A 23,621-nucleotide genomic window follows, 5' to 3' on the forward strand; every position below is an offset into this window, starting at 1 on the left:
CATGTGAAAAGTTTGTAGAAAATTTAAGAAAATACAATCAAAAGGTACAAAGTCTTAGATCAAATTCAAAATTTCAAAGAAAAAGTTAAGTAAGTTAGTCCAGTTTGCTATATTTCCAACACTTGATGCATAGACTGAGTTGGAAAAAATACACGTTGGTCGAATTTCGACCACAGGCGATACTAGTAATAATTATTAAGCAACGTAAAAAATAAGCGTTTGAGTTATAATTATTATTAAAAAAAACTTGAAAATTATTACAAAGCAACATTTTTGATAAATATTTTAATTCAATTTCAAAATTTGAAATAACAATTAAATTGGGTCTCTGCTAGAAAAACATGACAACAGAGAAATACTCTGTTTTCAAATAATTTAAAAAACCAAACAGAAAATTTACTTATGATTATATAAAGAATAGTGTAACGATGGGATAAAGTGGAATAAATTAATTTTATTCGGAACAAAACTAATTTTATATCCATCTCAATTCAAGAAACCGTTCACGAACCATTAATAAATCAAAAACTGATCGGATTACCAACTGTACATGAAAAGAGTTTGCAAATAGCGTAGTTTTTGAAACGGTAGTTCCGATATATATTTCGGGGGACAAACTTACTATAGGTATAAATCCCGATATACCCTTAAAAATTATTTTTAAAATGGTCGCGGCACATTTCTTTTAAGTATTTCTGGCAAAAGTTAGAAAAATCAGTTAATGACCATGTCATAATGCTTTGTGCATCAGTAAGGTTGGAATATTACTAAATCTAAAACCAAATAAAATGTACGATGGGAGCCCACAGCTGAGTATATAATGTTCGACTACGCACGAACTTAGATTCCCTTACTTGTTTACTTTTCCTCTGATGTGGATACTAACCTTAAGAAAAAACGGAAGAACGAATATAGAAATGAGCAACATACACACCATTTATGGCGCGCGAACGTAATTGTGCGTATCTTTTATTTGCGCATAAGAAATTCTTCTCTATTAAATACAAACGTAAAGTAAGGGTTGTTATAATCGAGTAGCATGCAACAGCTGAGCAACAGAAAAAACCAAACTAATTAAACAAAGTCCCCAGCGCTGTGACTGGCTGCCTGCTCCTCTGCAAAACGCAACATCATCAGTTGGGATGCGAACGAGTTCGGTAGCGAAAGTGTACGGTTAGAGTGTTAATTGAATATATTTTATTTCTCGAGAAGTTAAACTTCTCAATTAGAATTGTGCCGAAAAAGACACCAAACAAAAAAAATGAATTAAAAATCGCTTATATGACATATATGTACAAGGAATTTCAAAAAATTTTGTATGCAAATATTATAAGATACATAAGCATTATCCAAATATGTACATATGTATGTCTGTACATACAAAGGTATTATTTAAATGATACTTAATGGTAGAGGTCCACCTCAGAATGAAGCCCATTTGATTGGTTGGCATAGTAACGAATACCAAAAATTCTAAAAACAGTTAAGTTTTAATCTGAAATAAGAATGAAATTTTAAATATGTATTATGTATGTATGAATATCGAACCGCTTGATGTGAATGTGCCACTCAGACTGAATATCTGCTCTTTACGACAGCATCAGTGCTATTACTGTGTTTTTATCGGCAATATAATTATATATGTAAGTTCACATACACAAGATCGCCCAGAAATGTATGAAAAGTGCCAACATTTGAATTTACTAGCCTGAGCCTTTTTAAATAAGCCTCTTTGAAACAAGTAAGAAAGTCTAAGTTTAAACCGAACACTATATACCTAAATAAAATAAATAAATGTAAGGCGCGATAACCTCCTAAGAGATCTAAGGCCGAGCTTCTCTCCAATTTGCGTCGTTCTCCTCTTGCTTTTCCCTACAAATTGGCCGGGCGGGACCTATATGTTTTATGCCGACTCCGAACGGCATCTGCAAGGCAGATGAGATTTCACTGAGAGCTTTTCATGGCAGAAATACACTCGGAGCGCTTGCCAAACGCTGCCGAGGGGCGACCCCGCTTAGAAAAATTTTCTTCTAATTGAAAAACCTTATTTCTAAAATTTTGATGTTGCTTTGCCCGGGGTGTGAACCCAGGGCATACGGTGTGGTGGGCGGAACACGTTACCATCACACCACGGTAGGTTAATTCGTACACACATTGAGGAAAATATCATAAATGTCATTATACCTACTTAAATAATAAGAAATCTGAAATATGTTAGAACTTGCGTGTTTATATATAAGTTGATAACATTATTCCAAAACTTATTCAAGATATGGGTGCTGAGGTAGGGTGCTGACCTAAATCAAATACTTTTGAAAGCAATTTTTCTAATCAGGGTTGCACCTTAGCAGCGGGTTGCGGCGAAAATACCAGCAAAAATTAATCTGCCTTATCAGATACCGCTCGTAACCAGCTTTAAACATGTAGGTCCCGTACCATCGAGTTCTAAAACATAGTAAAGGTAACAAAACGCTAAATGGGAGAGAATCTCAGCCTACCTCGGACGTATGTATGTATATTGCGTATTACGTTACTATTAAACTAAATGTTTGGCCTTTGGGTCATTATGTTCCATGATATTTTATGGTAATGGACTCATTCCGCCCCAGTCATTCTACACGAAAAATGTAGCAGAGCCGGGTAGTACTGATTATCTTATGAATTAAAATATCCCCGATTCCCCCTTGCAAGTAATTGGGAAATGTAATCAGTTCCTATTTCCCTCAAATCCTCAACGAAAAAATTCCGCAAGTTATTTCTTTGTTTTGGGGCACGAGAACAACGAATTTTCTTCTTGGAATTCCAAAAAAGTTCTTTTTACAAATTTTATTTCGGACCTCTCGAAAGGAATTGTAGAAACGAAACCGGGACAACCCAAAGAGGTTGCCAATGTGGAAGAACTGGAGGAGTCTAATGAATTCCTAACTAGGACGCTTATGACTGCGTATAAAAAAGCTTGCCCTCTAAGAAGATTTAGAGCAAAAGCAAAGCCGCCATGGTTGAGCAATGAGCTGAGTCTTCTAAGAAGACAAGTAAAAGAAATGCTTAAGCTAGCAAAGACCGCGCAAAGCGGAGCGTGTCGGGACGAGTACAGGGATCTACTGAGGATCTACAAGCCTGAAATTTCCCATGGAAAAGTTTCTGTGCGGACATAGAGTGCTCCAGCGAAACAGCACGGTTGAGAAAAGTCCTAGCAAAGGGAAATATAGTCCAGGGACTAATAAAGAAAGAGAACGGGGAATGGTCACGTAATAGTGAACAATCACTTGAGGTGCTTATCGATACACATTTCCCATCGGGAGATGGTTTAGCAGAGCCAGCAGACAGCACTCACACTTCGATCACCGAGTTGGTAGTACCGGGCTTGGTGACCGATCATCGATCGAGTGGGCAGTGAAGACGTTTTCTAAGTTTAAATCGCCGGGCCCAGATGATATATTCCCGGCCATGCTACAAGTTTCAAGAATGGCGGTCGTCGAATGGCTTAAAATAATATTCGATGGGTGCATAAGGCTGAATCATGTACGGCACTCTTGGAGAACTGCTCGTGTAGATTTCCTACCAAAGGCGGGGAAGATCGGTTACGTGTATCCCAAAGTATATAGACCCATCAACTTAACATATTTTCTGCTCAAAACTTTTGAGAAGCTGATAGATGTGTACATAAAATCCAACGTGGATGAAAAGCTGCTCTCCACAACACAGCATGCGTACACCAAAGGCAAGTCGATAGACACCGCATTGCATAGGGTGGTAATAAGCATAGAGAAATCTCTGGAATATAAGTAATATGCTCTAGGAGTCTTCTTGGACATTGTCGGGGGTTTCAATAATGTTTCTAAATGGGCAATTATGGATGGTCTTAATTATATTAAAGTACATCCAGCCTTAACCAGATGGATCGGCTGCATGTTAAACTGCAGTAAGATTACATCGCAATGGGGATTGTACGAGGCCACGAAATCAATGGACAGGGGCACGCCGCGGGGAGGGTGCTATCACCTCTGCTGTGGACGTTGGTCATCAACCAACTGCTCGGGCGATTCGATGAGGAACCCGTAAAACTTACGGCTTACGCAGATGACGTTGCAATTGTCATAAGTGGAAAGTACCTTTCAACGATTAGTTCTTTCTAGTTTTTGTTGTTTAGAAAGGGGCACAAGGTCCTAAACTGGACCAAGCTTAAGTTAGGAGGGGTGACCTTACAGGAGAAGCCTTGCACAAAATATATAGGAATCATCCTAGACAGTAAGCTGTCATGGAAGCTCAACGTGGAGTAGAGGGTGAAGAAGGCCTCAACGGCACTTTAAGCATGTAAAAGAATGCTGGGGTGTACGTGGGGCTTATCGCCCTCTCTTTCTCATTCGGTTTTTACAGCGAGTTCTTGTTTGGTGGAAAGCCAAACAAAAAATAACATACCCCAAAAAATTATATACCTCCCGACTATCGATGCTTAGCATTACGGGAGCCCTGAAAACAACCACGAAGGCTGCACTGTATGCCATTCTGCACGTTCCACCTGTAGACCTAGTAGCAAAGAACATGGCATTAACAACTGCAACCAGGCTCGGTGCCTCTGGCAGCTTGAGCGCCAACTATATGGCCATAGTAGTATAGTGTCATCAATCAAAAGACAAACAGACTACCTGATTCCCTAACTGCGCTTCGAGGGAGATCTTAAGGCCACAATAGAGGTAAAGAGGCAGAGGTAGAGGTTGGCGCAAGGGTGCGCAAATGGCAGACGAGGCGATACATGTGTACACAGATGGTTCCAAAGTAGTGGAAGGAGTAGGGTCTGCGGTGTACTGTGCTGCTCCGAAATTAAGCAGATCCTACAGGCTGACGGATTACTGTAGCGTTTTCCAAGCGGAAATGTTAGCCGTAACCAAAACAGTAGAAACCCTGGAAGAGAATACCTTAAGCTGCAACCGTGTTAACTTTTATATTGACAGTCAAGCAGCAATTAGGGCAATAATCTCGCATAGCACAGCATCTAAATGCGTGTTAGAGTGTAAGCAGTCTCTGGAGAGAATCGGCACAGGGAGAAGCACACATCTATATTGGGTACCAGCGTATATGGGAATAGATGGGAATGAAAAAGCGGACGAACTAGCTAAAAAGGGCGCATCCCTTGAAGCTTGCTCCGTAAACACCCCAGTTAGAGTGGGCGAGATTATGCGAAGGCGAGAGATGCACATGATCGACCAAGCGGGAAAAGCGTGGTTTCAAGCGCGGAGCTGTAAAGTGTCGAAAATTATGTGTAAGTCTTACAACCTTAGACTAACAAAGTTTCTTCTATCATTAAAAAGAGAGGACGGTATTCTGACTGGACACTGCCTTCTGCCGTCACATTAAATTAGGCTTGGTCAGTGATAGCATATGTTTGAAGTGTGGGTTGGAGGAGGAAACGATCGAGCACATTCTGTGCTTGTGCCCTGCACTTGCCAGGCTAAGACTCCAGCTATTAGGAGTGATACAGTTGTCAGATCTAGAGGCAGCAAGTGGCTTAATTGCTAGGAAGCTGGTAGTATTTGCCAAGAGGACGGAGTTATTTTATAACATAGGTCTAGGTTTTCAGTTCGGTCGTTAAAACAAACTTCTGGTAACACTACGGACTCAATCAGTCTATATGAGGTCCTCATGGACCGGCCAGTTCAACCTAACCTAACCTAATCACAAAATAGCCCAGGGATAATTCTTAAGTCGTTCCGAGATAGCTTCGCAATAAATAACCTCTAAAATAGTCCCGAAAGCAAATCGAAAATTATTTCAAAATAGTGCCGAATTAATACGAAATTATTCGAAAAATTTCCTATAAGTAGTCCCGAAATAATTTGCAAATAATCCCAAAATAGTCGAAGATTTGGAAAATAATCCTGAGACAATCCTGGGAAAGTTTAGAAGACTATCCCAAATTATCTTTGAAATTTTAAATCATCCCGGAATATACCTCAAACGATCCTGAAAACGAACTCGAAAAAACAACAATAAAAACTCCGAGTACATTCCGAAATTTTTTCAAATTAGTTTCGAAATGATGTCTTAACAATCCAGTAAAAGACCGCAGTGATTCTTGAAAAAAATCTGAAATATCACCTAACACAACTCCGTAACGGTCCAACAAATAGTTCAGACAGTATATTAGAAACAATCCGTAAACATTTCTGAAATCACCCAGTAAACAATACCGAACTAATTAAAGTCAAATGATGAGAAGTATTTTATTTCGCGGTCAAACATTTAAACTTACTTTTTACTTTGATGGAGCTTTGAGGCCTGGAATTTGGAAACCAAAGTTAAATTTTCCTCAGGGAAAACTGTTCAGCCATTCTGGCGCGAAGGATTTCCAAAAGCCACTTTAAAATAATCAAAAAGTTACTATTCCCTGTTCTATTAGGAAGCCCAGACCAAATAACTGGGAATTTTGTGGTTGGAATTTGGAGGAACTTCTGACAGATTTACCTGGAGGGAGAGCGGTACTATACGAAATGATGGCCTGAACGAAAATTTCACTATGGCGTATAGCAATGCTATTTTAAACTGCTTAAGGAGCTTAGAATATTCCCGCGGTAGGCGAAAGTGCCAACTGACCACAGACCTAGAAGATTCGACGTGGTCCCGTACGGGATCAATATCCGAAAAGTCACCATAATTATCGAAAAATCTCCCAAAACCATCGGAGAGTGTCTTTATCGACACAAGAAGACAAAGGAGTAAATTACTCTCCGACTGGAAGCTCTACAAGGGAGAGTTGAATAGCTTATAAATCGGAAAAGTTACGAGAGCCTAAGGGACTCATGGGTTTCTAATGAAGACTTATGCGTGGGTTTTTGATAGGGGTTTTCAGTTTGGTCGTCAAAACATCCTTCTGGCAATACTACGGACTTATTCAGTCTATATGAGGTCCTCATGGACCGGCCAGTTCAGCCTAACTTAGCCTTCGAAGGGAATTGAAAATTAAATTCCAGTTTTTTCTTATACTATACAAGGAATGCTCAAAGTAATTTAGAACTTCCCATTCCCTGGCAAAAGTGCAAAAGTTATTGAAAAACTCTTACCGTAAAGAACAGGACACCACACCGTGCCACCACCTATTTAAAGTTTTGCTGATACATTCCTAAAATGTACTGTCGCATGTCGACCATCCAGCTTTTAAGACTAGGGGAAGCAATGAATGTCCGATCTCTTAGAGCATACGTGATTTAGTCAACCAATTTGAGTGTAAATGACGGTTAGTACGGTGGTAATGCCAGGATTTTTTGGAAACCATGCAAAGGCCGTATCAATTGGTAAGTTGGTTTGTTTTGCTTTAGTTGCGGGATTATGGATAGATGGTTCTTTTTGGTGGCTTCTTGTTTAGTTGCCCGTCTATTAGTTTACGTGTGAAATGTAGTTCTATAGACACCTGCCTTTTAGCGCAGGGAAAGAAGACGCTCCTAATTAAGAGGGAACTACGTGTGAATAAGGATAGGATATGCTCCATTACCACTTAGGAGGTGTACCTAATAAAAACATAAAAGCGAAGGTTTTTATACAAGAGTTAAGTTGCAGCTTTTCAACTAACTTCAAAATAACTTTTGGCAATGAAATTCGAAAGTATGAATATTTTCCAATCCTTGTAATGTAATTTAAAAAATGTTAGTTGCATTTCCAACTATTGTCGAAAGTACTTTGGCAGAAGAAACATTTTTAAAGAGAAGTATTAAAAAAAATTTAAGAATTCCTTGTTCTTGCGCTTCAAAGAGAAATACTTTACGTTGAACTGGCCAGCTCGTGAGGACCTAACATAGACTGAATGAGTTTATAGTGTAACCAGAAGTTTGTTTAACGACCAAACTAAAAAACCTATCAAAAACCAGAACCTATGTCATCAAATAACTCTGTCCTCTCGGCAAAAACTAGAAGCTTCTGGGAGCTGTGCACACTTGCTGTTTCTAGATCTGACAGCTGTATCACTCATAATAGCTAGAGTCTTAGCCTGGCAAGCGCAGGGCATGAGCACAAAACATGCTCGATCGTTTCCTCCTACAACCCGCACTTTCGTCTGCATTGAGACCTAAGACGGATGTACACTCAGAGAAAAACGCCGTTCTAAAATCCAGCACCACCGGGCTCAGTTCAAGCTCTTCGTGTTCTTACTTTTTGTTCTTGGAAAACGAATGTCCAGTTCTTAAAACAACAATCTTGTTCTTGAACTGACACCATTTTCTTGAAAAGAGAACGGCTGGTCTTAAAATATGAACAAATGTTCTATTAATAAGCCCGATTTTCTTAAATTAAGTATAAATAAATAAATAAATAAAAAATCTTAAATTAGGTTAAAGAAAAAAGAAACGGTAAAATTCGTGTGCACTACGATGTTAAATACAACATTTGGCACAATCTATCATTCAGTTGTAGTGGCTCAGCGCCTATGATGTTGCGGTTGTGACCGTGTGGCGCGAGTTCGATCTCCGTCAAACTCTGATATTTTTTACAACTATTTTTTTAAATCTATTTTTTTTTAACTTGTTAGATTTGTTGGCTTTTGTATTGTTGTATTTTTTTTAACTCCTATTATTCGTTCAGTCCTATTCACATATGCACAGGTAATTCTCAAACTTGTTATGAAATATTTTAAGTATATATTTAGATTGCATCATCAAATAGGAAGAATTTCTCGATAAGAGAAATATATGAAAAATGCATATTATGCATTTTTTTTTAATCTTTTGGATTTTAATAATAGTTTTTTTTTATTAATATTTTTTTTCATGAACCAAGTAACAGATCTCGCATTAAAGACAACAACAAAAAGTAATTACCCTTATCGCGAGTTTTATTTTCACCCGAAAATATTCACAGTTTTTTTTTCACCCTATCTTAGAGGGTGGCGACACAACTTTTCGTGTTCGAAAAAGATTTCGCTTTATTGGCAACTGTTTGTTCGGGCGAAATGAACAGCGGTGAAATCCAAATTTGTTCACTTACATTTTAAAGGCGAACGAGAGGAAACCAAAATGTAAGTAATTTTTGCTTTTAAAATTTGATACTCTTATAATTATATATACTTTCATTATTAGAAATAAATCAATAAATAATGCGCAATCTGAAGCTGGGTGGAAAAAAGTGAAATTCCTGTATTGCTAAGTATGTAAATTCTATTTTTTATGACAACGTATCAGTCGGCCAAGTTATCCATTGTGGACGAAGTATTAACTCTGCCTACCCAATGTTGCTTCCCTCGTGAACGTCATGTGGCGTTACCTCCTCCGATGCAGTGGTCTTGGAGGGCGCCGCCTCCAGATTGTCGCCATTATACTCCTAATCAAAATTCCAAGGCGGTCTCGTGCGCCAAACACCCATTGAAAGACTGCCGTTTATTTAAAGTTTCTTTTTATAAACTAATATACTTTATTTAAACTTTATTTAAAGATATTTACAAAATAAAACTTTATTTAAAAGATTCACCGAAGGTCGTGCAAAGTCTGTCACTGCCAAAATTATAATGGTGGTGGTGAAATATGAAAATGCCGATGACACTATTGCCAATCATAAACAAATGAGCCAAGATCCCGCATTCCGGAATTGTTGTATTTGTAATCGAATTTGAAAAAAAAAGTTTGGTGACGTAGCACACATTTCTCTCATATTTCGCTACCAGTGTTCGCAGTTTTTTAAAACTGTTACCTAAGTAAACGACTACGCCGGAGTAAAAATTTAATTTTCGGAGTATATTTTTTCCCATTTTGAAAGCGGGCGAACAACTAGCATCAAATTGATTTGGCGGTTTGGCAAACCCTTCGATTGTGTTTTTACCATGAAATGTTTCTCAGCAAAAAAGTTATCTGTCTTATCAAGTGCACATGGAGTCGGTTTCAAGACCGGGGCAGATTCCTGTAGGAACGATAATGGCGACATGATAACTGACGTACAGAGTGTGGGGGAAGACGAACCCGATACCCCGATCGCCGATGATGAAAAATACGCTCCGACATCCGATTATGGTGAAGTGTGAATAGCAATATCACGGCTAAAAAATCACAAGGTGCCAAGTAATGACGGGATACCCGCCGGGCTGTTAAAACATGGAGGCGGAGAGTTGGTATAAAATAAAGAAGCAAAAAAGTGGGCCTTGCATTAAATGTGGACAAGACGAAGTACTTGCTGAACATCGTGGCCTTTGTAGTCACGACACTGTTGACGGATATAAATTCGAGACTATGAAGGATTTCGTAAATTTGGGAAGCAGCATTCAAATCAAAAACAATGTCGGCCAAGGAATCGAAAGGAGAATAACTCCTACCAACAAGTGCTTCTTTAGGCAATTGAAAAGTAAAGTCCTTTCTCGACGAACAAAATGATGAGATGGCTCTTGGTGTATTGGAGAGAAAGGTTCTCCGGAAGATTTATAATGCTATCCGTGATTTCGACGGTGGGTATTGAAGGAGGTATAATGATGAGCTATATGAGGTTTTCGCAGATATGACGATAGTGCATGGAATAAAAACAGAAAGCTTCGCTAGCTAGGTCATGTTATGCGGATGAACTAATACGCCCCGGCAGTTTGTAAATAGAGGAAAGAGAAGATCTTCACTGAGTTCGGAGAGACAGTTGGAGGAAGATTTGACCTCGCTTGGTGCTCCCAATGGTTATCGCAAAACAGGGTTATCTGACATTAATGACTCAACGTACATCATTTTTATATAAAACTTCAAGAAGTGCTGTATGTTGAATTTTGGCAGTATTTACAGATCGCTTCCGAACACATTTTTTGCTTAAATTTTACTCCTTCTATTATCATTCCGTACGGAAAATGTACAAAAACTGTGAGTAAAATGTCAACAAACATGTCTTAAGACACGAACAATGAATTCACGTCATTTATCCAATCGTCACTTATAAACAATCAGCTTTTCCTACGTATTAGTAGTATACTATTTAGGTAGTGATACGAATTAGTTTTCAACTCGACCCAAATAAATGGTTTGTTCTTTCTATGCTTATTCACAGTGACACATTCTGCATTGTCAGCAACGATGTTGCCAGATGTATCAGTGGGAAGTGATTTGAGGAATTTTATCCTTACATCACCCTTTTTGGGGAAAGAAGAATTGACAAAGTGATCAGTTTTGTCACATTCTTCTTGTCCATAAACTTATAAAAATTTTTGCGAACGAGCGAATTTGTTTACAATACATTAGGGTATTCCTCCCATTTTGAATTCGTTAGTTCGGAACCATTTTTACTACTAATCGAAAAAGAACTTTGAAGTAAAATACTTGAATTTTAGTTACATTTTAGGTAGTTTATTGAAAGTAACTTAAATAAAACCTAAAAATATTAAGAACATTTTAATTTAGTACAATATTTTGTTGAATGTTTCCTTGTAAGTATATTATGTTATATATTCAACTTAAATTTTGGTTAATGTTTTAATTTTCGTAACATATAAAATATTTGAGAAGGAAGTTTTTTTTTGGTAACTCAAGAAATAAAATTTTTTTATAATTATAAGATTTGGTTAAACAGGAATTTATGTTTCATTTTGTTTCGGATTTTGCTATAGTTTTAATACTATACTCATGTATGAATACATTTTGCTCTTTTAAATATACAAAATTTGTGTTATTATCTTTTTTTTTGGTTTTAATAGTTTTTGTGGTTTTTGCGGCTGTTTTGTGTATCGGATTTTAAGGTTTAATCAAAGTATTGAAGGAATATTAATTTACTTTACTAAGGCACTTCTTTTGTATCACTTTTTCTTTATTTTTAACTTCATCGAAAATAGTTACATTAAGGTTCGTTTCCGTAAAATGACTTTATCTCCGATTTTGACAATTAACGGACGGTCCGTTTTATCGTAGAGATTTTTGCTTTGTATTTTATTTTTATTTATTAGGTTGTGTGCCATTTTGTGTTCTCTCTACCATCTAAACTTAACTTCTTTAGCACAGTTTTCGACATTATAAATTGGGTAAATTTTTTCTTTTCTTAATCCATTAGGCAAGTTGCCTTTTTTTCACAAACTAACTCGAAAGGAGTAGATTGATTGTCGAGAATATGAAAGAATGTGAAATATTTTAAATATACATCCCAGTCTGAAAAGGATTCGTTTAAATATGCACGTAAGTATTCATTAAAGAATCTATGATTACATTCGATTGTACCAACAGTTTCGTGATGGTATGCAGTTGAAAAATTATATTTAATATTTAAAAGTTTAGTTAATTCATCAAATAATACATTTTTAAATTGTATACCTAAATCTGATTTTATGGCACTCATTGTGCCGTATGTTAAAATAAAGCCTTCAAAAATTGCAGATGCAATGGTTTTTGCTGATTTATCTGGTACAGCTATTGTTACCAAATATTTAGTCATGTCACAAATCATGGTAAGTGCGAACTTGTTACCATATTTGGACTCAAGTAGGGGTCCTATTGTATCAATTACTAATATTTCAAAAGGTTTACAGGGTGTTGGTGTTATAACAAGGTTTTCTTTAGTTTTTGGTTTAACCTTGTTCAAAAGACATTTGTTACAACTCTTAACATATTTTGCTATATCACGAGTCATGTTTTTCCAATAAAATTTTGTTCTTAGTTTCGCGTAAATATTTTTCATACCACAATGTTCTCCTGAAATTAGGTCGTCGTGGTAAATAGTCATTAACTTAAGTTTTTTGTCATTGTCTGATATAGTCTCTACTGGATCTGTTAGAATAATTTCTAGAGATTTTAAAATTTTATTTCCGCGGTCTTTTGAATTTGTAATTGAAAAGTTATTTTAAAAAATATCATCTTTACGCCATTCTATTAATTTCTCTAAAGTAATTATTTCGTTAACAAGCTCAAAACTAAGTAACTCGAGTTTTTTATGTTTTATATGAGCAAAAATTTTTAATTTTGTTGATTTATTATTTTTATCGTAAGTAATTTCAGATCTCATTCGCGGAATCTTTTATGAAAAATTAAATGAAAATTTGTCGTAAACGTGTAAAGTAAGTTATTTTTAGTCGTTTTTGTCAGTTTTCTTAAGAAGATTTTCATCATTTTGCCGTTTTGTCATTGATCTTGTCTATACTGCTAAAATTTGTTCGTTCGATTCCTTAGTCTCATCGATTGTAATGCGCGATAGTGTATCAGCACCAACGTTTGATTTACCCTTAATATACACAATAGTGAAATTATATTCAGCTAGTTGTAGCCTTATTCTTGAAATTTTTGAAGATGGATCTTTCATATTGAAAAGGTATACAAGAGGTCTTTGATCTGATTTTACAATAAAGTATGTGCCATAAACATATGGTCGAAATTGCTTTATTGCGAAGTAAATAGCTAAGAGTTCCAATTCTATAATTGGTTTTTTCTGCTCTGCTTTATTAAATGCTTTAGAAGCGAAACAAATTGGTAAATCACTGCCTTGCTGTTCTTGACTCAGAATAGCGCCACATCCAGTTGTTGAAGCATCTACGGTAATAATGAATTGTTTTGTAAAATCTGGATATTGTAGTAATTTTGGTGAAAGTAATGCTCTCTCTTTTTATGCTTAATCGATTTAGAGGCGCTGCCAGAGATGCAAACTTTGGTATAAACCTTCTGTAGTAGTTGGCAAACGCAACGAATCATCGTACCGCGTCTTTATCAGTCGGTTTTGTATACTTTTTAATTGCGTTTACTTTGGAGTCGTCTGGCAACAAACCTTTGGCTGAATATTTGTGACCTAAAAATATAACTTCTGGTCGTAAAAAGTTGCATTTATTTGGGTTAAGTTTGAGATTGAAAGACCTACAAGTATTGAAAACCTTTGAAAGATTTTTAGTATGGTGTGCTTCACTACAACCCATGACGATAATAACGTCGACGTACAAAAATTCGACATTGGGTGGTATACCCGCAAAAGCGATTATCATCATTCGTGGGAATGTATTTGTTGCTATATTTAAGCCAAATGGAAGAACTTTCCATCCAAATGCACCTCGGTCAGTGCTGAAAGAAGTAATGCTACGTGATTCAGGATGCAAGGGGATTGGATGAAATCTCGAAAAAAGATCTAATGTGGAAAAATACTTTGTCCTACCGATATTATCTAAAATATCGTCAACTCAGCAATGAGTTTCTTGTTTACTGCGCGAAAATCGACGCACATACGATAAGCTTTTTGACCATTAGTATCTTTCTTTGGGACTACAATCAAAGGAGTATTGTAATTAGAGTACTAGGTTCAATCAAATCATTGTCTAAGAGTTTATTTCCTTAGCGGTTTATTTCTTCGCGTCGAGAGTATGCCAATCGGTAGTTTTAAACATATAGCGGTTTGTTGTCTGTCATTCTCTAATTTTTGCTCTTAGAAGTTGTTTAAAGTTATTTTGTCCGTGTCAAGAGCGAAAATGTCGGCGTAATCTATGCAAAGGTCAATTAATTTACTTTGAGAATGTTGAGGTATTTGATTTTTTAAAATTGAAGTAACCTTTTTCGTACGTTTGTCTTCTGTTTCTGTCTTGTTAATTGTATAAACTTTGTAACTTGAAAGGTTTTCCGTCCGAATACTGTTTCTTTTCACATATTTTACATCATCCGTGGTGTTTATGACTTTAATTATTGGGTTTCTAGAATTAACAATGCACCTAGCTGTGAAAACCCCCTTTTCAATTTCCTGCGAGTTCACGAAAAGTGGCTCGGTTGAATCTCCCAATCAAAAAGTCTGAAAATTTCACATCTGGGAGGAATGATATAACTGTCGCTTTATGTTCCGTGCAGGATTGGTACCGCGACTTTTTCATTACCTACCCAAAAGGAAATACAATTTCATTCATAATTAATAATGCATTTGTTAATTTTCAGAACATCCTTACCCAATATGCCATCGGATAGAATATTGAAGTCTTCATTTACTACATGTAAATTATGTTTAAGAGAAAAGTTTGAAAAATTTAAATTTACTGTAATTTTACCTAAGGTGGAAACTGAATTGGAAGTGACACCGGTAATGTTAATAATGTCGTTTGTATTTAAGGAAATATGAGCCGCTCAGTGCACACATCGATTAACTCCATAAAACTAAAAGTTGAGAAATGCGATGATGTAATATATATTGTTTTTAAAAATCCCTCTGATAATATTAATTCAAATATATAATGTAGAATGCATAATTACAGATATAGCTTTCATCTAACGGTATATACAATTAATAAGAAAGAATAGCCAACAAACAATCGTCAGTAATGTTACAGTTTTCATGTGACTGGTGGAGTTAATCGATTTGGCAACTGAAAAAAGTAATAAAGTTAAATTTAGTCTTTACATTTTTAAGTTTTTTATTACAGAAAAAGTTAGTTATTATACATTTTTATTACAGCTTTTCCATAAAAATGAATGTTGGCAGTTTGGCTATAATATAATTTTTGCAGGCATGCTTAACCAACGAACCGATATCATTTCGTTACGATAATCAACGTTAATAAACGAAACGAAATGACTTTGTTTCGTTTATTAAAGGTAATTATTATAACGAAATGATATCGGTTCGTTGGTTAAGCATGCCTGAATTTTTGTAATTAATTCATAGCAGCTTTATGTTAGCGGCATTATTCTTTGGGACGATTCAGCAATATTATAAATAATGTCTTCTTCATCAGCTGTATGCGAGGATTCGTCATTTCGATTTGTTGACAATTTCTTATAGTAATCGTGTTTAACAGGAGGAATGAATTTTAGCAGGTCCATCATGTCTCTCCATTTTTCCTTTGTCACAGTTCTACCTTTAGGATATAATAAGGGCTGAGATATATATTTTTCAAACTTTACGGTCTGCCCACTATAGATTTTCTTATATTAATTGCTTGAAATAGCGTATCTTCATTATAGTAACATTTGAATTGTATGAGATAGGGTTTAGACCTTTCTAACTTTATCCAGCGTATTTTAAGTCAATTTACTGGAAGCCCTGTCACGGTAACTTTTCTGTTAATGATAGACTGTTCTAAAGGTTTTGTTGACAAAAATCTTGGTGAGTCATTTGGATTATATGAAATGGCGCTTCCTTTTTACATGTTTTGATTATATGGTACCAATCATCTGGCGAAAAAATGTTTTGATTTTTTCGTACATGACTCAATAATGGCAAAATCTGAGTCATTGGGTAAATAACTGTGTCCACTTACCAAAAATTTCATGTCAATTGATTCAGCTTTGATTTTCGTGCTTTGAACAAGTTTCAATAAACTTAAGACGGTTTTAATATTTCTGTTTTGCCCGGTACACGAACCCGAATATGTTATTATTTTTTCGAAGTTTGCAGCGTAAGTTTTTATGTACTTTATTAGACAAGATGAAATTTCTTGGGAGCCACGAGATCCTTCAGTTTCTGACCAAACAAACATGTGGCTTATATTTTTATTGAATTCATGATATCCAAAATTATAAACATATAAATTTCGCTTTTAATAAGCTACGGATGTGGTCGACTTGGGAGAGGCTGAAGCTTTTTCCAAGTCAAAAGAAAATACGAACAAGTTTTCCGATGTTGCCATTCGATCGGCAGCCATTTGACTGCGAGCCCGTTCAGCCTCTTCTAAGTGAGTTTCCTTTTCAATTTTTTCCATTTTAATTCCCTCATCGTCTGAAGATTGAATTTTTATTTGAAAATCATCACAAATTTGACACGTATCCTTTGATGGTTGTTTAAAATGTAAATTAAATTTTGTAGAGAACACATTATAGTAATATTTTTCTCTTACTGGTACTACGTTTTCCTTTTCACATTCTGTGACGAATAGTTCATACATCTTCTTAATGTTTAAGTCAGGATTTATATATTGTCGTCTTGGATTATGAGCCCTGGTGTAGTGACTACGTTAGGCTGGAAATGACTTTATATGCTTTATAACATTTGCATCATCTATATTATGGCTTGCAACGCGGCTTTTGCGCTTATCAACCAAAGATGTAACTTGTTTTTTAGAACAACAATCATATATCCGCCCGTCAGTCACCTGATAAGTGTCTCTAAAATATTTTTTACAAACGGGAATATTAAGTCTCTCTTTTCGAAAGTAATATGAAAACGAACGTGATCTTCGTTCTTTAGTTTCATTCGTAGGGCGCCTTCTTTTTATTTCATTAACTTTGATACAACCTCTTAAGAAAATATATCCGCACAAAACACACAGAAAATATCTTGGTCAAGTTGACTATGTAAACCATAAAATTCTTTCATGGCCTCTCTCTCATCCGAAATAATTTTTTGATTGCAATTTTGACGGCATCTGCATTGTATATCGACAAATGTTTTTGAAGGTATTAATTTTCTTCCCCTATTCCTGTATGCCAAACCTTTTATCCTGTTATGCTTTTGTAAATTTCGTATCCATTTAACAGGACTACGACTTCTTTTCCTCCCAATCAATGTGCTTGTTGGGTTTGTGCTGTTGCAATCGGATGAATCCGAGGAAAACGACCAGACTTTCTGTTGATAAATCGTATAGAAGAATCATCACTGCTTTCCTCACTCACATTATTAGTCTCACTCATGGTACAATAACCAGGAAAAAGCATCAGAGTTGCATTTTACATGTTTTTTCACTAGAAGTTGTTATAAATTGTCAAACTTTGTTTATGTTTACATTTTTTGTTTATTTACTTTTAATGTGAAAATTAATTCTAAGCAGTTTTTTAAATGTTTTGCAAATTTTTGGTAAAAAAAAAGAATTTTCTTATGCTTTGTGTGTATTAAAAAGTTGAAAATTGTTTTTTGTGCAACGCTAGAAGGGCGAAAGTGAGTGTCAAGCTTTTCACAGTCCCGTGAGAGGTAATTTTTTACTTTAGCTCACAACTACTAAAACTCGTCCAAAAATATCGGGAGGGGTGTCAAAACACGCGCTGTGGACCCAGGACCACGAATTCGAAAACTGAAATTGAAAATTTTAATCCTTTCCAGTTATATTAAACAAACAAAATTGGAAATTTTATGTGGTTGTGTAATTCTAAGGGGTTTGTGTACCCACAAAAAAAAATGTGGGTAAACGTGTTTTGCGCGGATATAGATTTGGTTTCCCAGGGTAATTTCTTATAAGCCCGGCCGAAGCCCGCCAATGCAGAAAGGTGTTCTGCGCAAAAATACTATGGATTTCACCTCCGTTTTCGGAGCGCTCCGGGCCATTTTTCAGTTTTTCGGGAATATTTTTTGACAGAAATAAAATTTTTAATTTTCTCTTTCGGATTCGTCGTCCTGAGTCCAAAACGCATCTTTTGACACCCCTCCCGATATTTTTGGAAGAGTTTTTGCAGTTGTGAGCTAAAGTACAAAATTACCCCGCAAAATCAAGGAAGAGGAAAAAATTGCAAAAAACCTTGTGGCGTTCAGCTTCTCCAAAGTGGCTTAATTTGCTCGCTCCATTTTCAGGCCTGCGCCCTTATGGTCTGGGTTAGTTTACAAAGAACACCATTAGTCTACAAAGAGCAAAAATATGCTATACAAATATACGCAAAACGGTCCTTATCAGGGCCACCACTAGTCAACAAAAAGAAAAAATTTGCTAAACAATTACTTACTTAATTTGCGCTTAACCATCTAAACGGTTGTGGCCGTCCAACAAGGCGCGCCAGTCGCCCCTTCGCTCCGCCAACTGGCGCCAATTGGTCACACCAAGGGAGTTTAAATCGTTTTCCACCTGGTCCTTCCAACGGAGTGGGGTCCGCCCTCTACCTCTGCTTCCATAGGCGCCAACGTAGCGTAGAGGTCCATATATCTTTCGAAGAACTTTTCTCTCGAACACTCCCAAAGCCGCTTTATCTGCTGTTGTCATGGTCAATGCTTCTGTCCCATATAGCAGGACGGGTACGATAAGTGACTTGTAGAGTATGATTTTCGTTCGCCGAGAGAGGAATTTACTATAACTAGTCCAAAGTAGCATTTATTGCCAAGATTGATTCTTCGCTGGAATTCAGTACTGATAATGTTGCTAGTCTTGATGCTGGTTCCCAAATAAACGAAGTCTTTTACTATTTCGAAATTGTGGCTGCTAACAGTAGCGTGGTTGCCAAGGCGCGTATGCGCTGACTCTTTGCTCAATGACAGCAGGTACTTCGTTTTGTCCTCATTCACCATCAAACCCATCTTTTTCGCTTCTTTTTCCAGTTTGGAGTAAGCAGAACTAACAGCGCGGGTGTTTAGGCCGATGATATCAATGTCATCAGCATATGCTAAACAATTAAACCTGCGAAAAACGGTCATTATCAGGGCCACAAACAGTTTACGAAGAGAAAAATTTGCTAGGCAGTTATGTTGTACATATTATATATTTACTTTTGGGTTATATATATCATCCATATGATGACAAGAAAAAAAAAGCTGGAGTATAACCGATACTGGAGCTTAAAACGGAAATAATCCAAACCGAACTTTTTCCATAGCCGGTACCGATACCAGATCCAGCCTAAAACCGAAATTGTTACAAAAGCCTCCCGGCTAGAGCCAGAAGGAAAACCCGGAACCGCAATTGAAGTCAGTACTTCAACCGAACTAGTATCTAAAAATTAAACCGAAAGCGAAATCGGTCCCGAAGTGAGGGGGCAAAAGCAAAATTGGATCAAAACAACCGTACAATTGCGCTGAACCCGAAAATGAAGTTTTGTTCTGTGGTATAGCGACTCAATTTCAAATTTTCAACACACCCGTGCTTTTTTAATTAAAAAAGATTACATCTCAAGACATGGAGTACATATCCTTCAAAGAAATCTGCACCTCAAATGCCGACACGACGAGTTTCCAACGCTGAGACAAGCCCGTATAAAGAACCAAGCGTACATTAGGCTGGTTTCAAAAAAAAAAAAAAAAAATTTTTTTTTTCCTTTTGACAAAACATTTTTTCGATTTTCACAGCTTAATAAAAGCTCCCATTTCTTGGTAAATTACATTAAATTATAATGCCAAAAACAAACGAAACCCAAAAATTGACCACTGCAGACCAACGCCTGCAGGAATTTATATATGACGGTAACCAATTAGAAGTTTACTGCTCGAGATGGTCACCCTCCCAAGCTACCGAGTTATCAGAGTGTATGCTTAAGGTCAAACTAGAAGACCTTGATAAAATATGGGCAAAGGTGCTAGAGTCCCATCGAGAAGTAAGTTTCTCAGATAATTACACAGAGATCAGCGGCTCGGTTGAGCAAAAATTCGCTAAATGCATGGAAACGTACCAAACATGCAAATCAGAAATTTTAGAAGCCTTACAGCTTTTTAATACTGCTAGCACCAACCAACAACAAATACCCGCCCACCCAATGAACAATTCAGACGCAAACGGTTTTTATTTAAAAGTACCACCATGCGACACCGAAGTATTTCATGGTGGATACGAAGACTGGCCATCCTTTAGAGATATGTTCACGGCAGTCTATAAAAACCACCCTAAATTATCACCCGCTCAAAAATTATACCATCTACGCCTGAAAACAAAAGGACAAGCTGGGCTTATTGTAAAACAATACCCACTGAGCGATAATAATTTCGAGCTTGCCTGGGAAGCGCTCAGATCTAGGTACGAGAACAAAAGGATACTCGTCGACAACCAACTGAAGACGCTGTTCAACCTACCCACAATATTCGCAGAAAGCGGAGAACAAATACAGAAGATGCAGACAACAATCAACAACTGCATGTCAACCCTTAACACCCAAGGAATCCCGACAACGGACTGGGACCCAATCCTCGTTTACCTCTGCTCATCCAAGCTGCCAAGTGAAAGCCTTTCACTATGGGAACAATCCCTCAGCTCCCGAAAAGAACTCCCACTTTGGGAGGATATGAATAAATTTTTGACCAGCAGATACGAGGTAGTAGAGAGAATAAGTACCTATCGACCAGGCAAGGCGAAACCCCAATTTTCGAGTTTTACGCCACGAACGGTGAATCAAAACTCGACCCAATCTAACAATAATAGAACCCATGCATATCACACCGAGTTCAATAAAACGGCTTCGTGTAGATTATGCAACCAATACCACGCAGTCAAATCTTGCGTCAGGTTTAGGAATTTATCGGTATCAGACCGAATCAAATTTGTGAGAGAAAATAGTTACTGTGAAAACTGTTTATCAACGTCACACCCCAAGAACGAATGTAAAAGTAGCTTCACGTGCGTTTATTGCCAAAAGCGTCATCATTCGCTACTGCATTTGCAGCCCAAACCCCAACAATCACAACCAAGCCCCAGAGCTCAAAATGCGCAAGCCGGCACCCATAGGAGAACGGACGACGAGCGAGCCTCAACATCGAAAGCCGCTGCAAGAGCCACCTCCTCCCAACAGTCTCAAGACAAAAACCCGGTTTCTTCACTCTTCTCGAGTAATCATGGAACCACCCTACTACCCACAGCAATAGTATCAGTATACTTTGCTGGCGAATTTCATAAAATTCGTGCCCTAATAGACCAAGGTTCACAAAAAACCTTTGTATCATCCCGTATACAAAAGGTTCTTGGTCTACCCACAAAAGAGTCGCTCCACCAGATATCTGGAATGGGTGGAACGGTTGTGAAAAATGCCAATAAAGTCTGCCAGATAACATTCTGTTCAGCAGACTTAACCCAAATGATAGACGCACAAGCAATAATTTTGCCAAAACTAACGAAGTTCTTGCCCACAGTCAGAGTTTCAAGCATCGATCTCGAAGAACTGTCCCATTTACCGTTAGCCGATCCGCAGTATTCGATACCATCAAAAATCGATGTGGTAATCGGCAGCGATATCACCCCGCAAATCCTCACCGAAGGGCTCCTACGAAATGTGAGTGGAACATTACTTGCCCAAAACACAATATTCGGATGGATATTAAGCGGCCCTGTAGCTGAAAAGGTATCAACCTTCAGCACTCATGTCACGGAATGCACCGATGACCCCATCAATCAACTTTTGAGACAATTTTGGGAACAGGAAGAAGTTCACCAAACCCAACAACGATCAGCAGAGGATGAATACTGCGAAGCACTCTACCGGACAACCACAATTCGTGAGGAAGATGGACGCTACAGAGTAAAACTACCTTTCAAATCGGAATTTCCAGCCAATCTGGCACTCGGTCATTCACGACCCGCAGCACAACAGCAGTATATCAGCATCGAACGAACCCTCGAAAGAAAACCCGAATTAAGAGACAAATATTTTGAAGTCCTTAATGAATATTTAACCATGGATCACATGGAACCCGCCTCCCAACAAGAGATAATTAGAGATGGTAAATATCTATCATTTTATCTACCCCATCATGCTGTCATAAAACCCGACAGCAAAACCACAAAAGTGCGAGTCGTCTTCAACGCATCAAAAATGTCGCATTCTGGCAACTCGTTGAACGACGTCCTTCATACAGGCCCCATTCTACAAAATGACTTAATGCTCGTCATACTTAAATGGCGACTTTATAAGTTTGTTTTTAACGGCGATATTGAGAAAATGTATCGCCAAATACGCATCCATGAAGAAGATAAAGATTTTCATCGAATCGTTTTTCGAAAACACCCAACTCTGCCGATAGAAGATTTTCGACTAAAAACAGTTACCTTTGGTGTAAATTGCGCGCCGTATTTGGCGATTCGAACCCTACACCAACTCGCCCACGATTGTCAAGACGAATATCCGCTCGCTAAAAACATTTTATTGAATGAAACTTATGTTGACGATATTTTGTCCGGCGGTCATGATATACAGTCCACTTTGAACTCTATGACTCAAGTTATCGAAGCTTTAAAATCGGCAGGGTTCCCTTTGAGGAAGATGTCGGCAAATCACCCTGAAATTTTAAAACCCGTTCCCGACCCTGATGTGCTAGACGTCGACTTCCTTAAATTCCATGATTCGAGTTCCACAAAAACCCTTGGAATTCAGTGGAACGCGCTAACCGACACCTTCACCTACACGTATGATCCACCATCAGCAGAAAACACGACTACAAAAAGGCAGATTTTATCAGCAGTGGCAAAACTGTTTGACCCCGCAGGATGGCTTTCACCAATAATGATTCTTGCAAAAATGTTGCTGCAACAACTCTGGATGGAAGGAACGGATTGGGACGAAGACGTGAAGCACGGAGCTCTCCAAAAATGGACCTCAATTTATGAAAATTTACCTCATATCAGAGACATTAAAATCCCTAGGTGGGTACAGTATTCCCCCGATAAACTAATCCAGCTGCATGGATTCTCAGATGCTTCAGAAAAAGCATTTTGTGCCTGTATATATTTACGAGTACAAACCCATGAAAATAGTTTTTCATCCCATTTGCTAGCTGCTAAAAGCAAAGTAGCACCCCTCCAAACCGTGAGTCTTCCACGGTTGGAACTCTGTGGAGCAGTTTTACTCTCCAAGTTAGTGAAACAGCTGCGAAGTGAGCTGAATCTACCCCAACACGAACTCATTCTCTGGTGCGATTCTGCCATCGTACTGGCCTGGTTAGAAAAACCACCCCATACCTGGAAAACGTATGTCGCGAACAGAACCTCTGAAATTCTTAAGAACGTTGACAACGCCACTTGGAGGCACGTTTCCAGTAAGGATAACCCAGCGGATTTGGGCACTCGAGGCTGCAAGCCTCAGGATTTAGTCCAATGTCCATTATGGTGGGAAGGACCTAATTGGCTT

At 37.5% G+C, this 23,621-nt stretch overlaps 1 protein-coding gene across 5 annotated transcripts in view; it reads left to right on the forward strand.

Moving 5' to 3' along the window:
- The first annotated feature begins 1,045 nt into the window (after nucleotides 1-1,045).
- The window catches only part of Wnt4 (Wnt oncogene analog 4), a 692,884-nt gene continuing 670,308 nt past the window's right edge, over nucleotides 1,046-23,621 (forward strand). For 2 of the 5 annotated variants that reach the window (XM_067766353.1, XM_067766359.1), the window contains exon 1: nucleotides 1,127-1,482. The gene's annotated coding sequence lies outside the window, so the exon portion shown is untranslated. Of the gene's footprint in view, nucleotides 1,483-9,110; nucleotides 9,130-11,985; nucleotides 12,108-23,621 lie in introns of those variants that run through there. The other 3 variants (XM_067766354.1, XM_067766356.1, XM_067766358.1) reach the window with 3 other exon arrangements.

The sequence above is a fragment of the Eurosta solidaginis genome, chromosome 2, assembly GCF_040869045.1.
Source record: "Eurosta solidaginis isolate ZX-2024a chromosome 2, ASM4086904v1, whole genome shotgun sequence".
NCBI classification, from domain to species: Eukaryota; Metazoa; Arthropoda; class Insecta; order Diptera; family Tephritidae; genus Eurosta; species Eurosta solidaginis.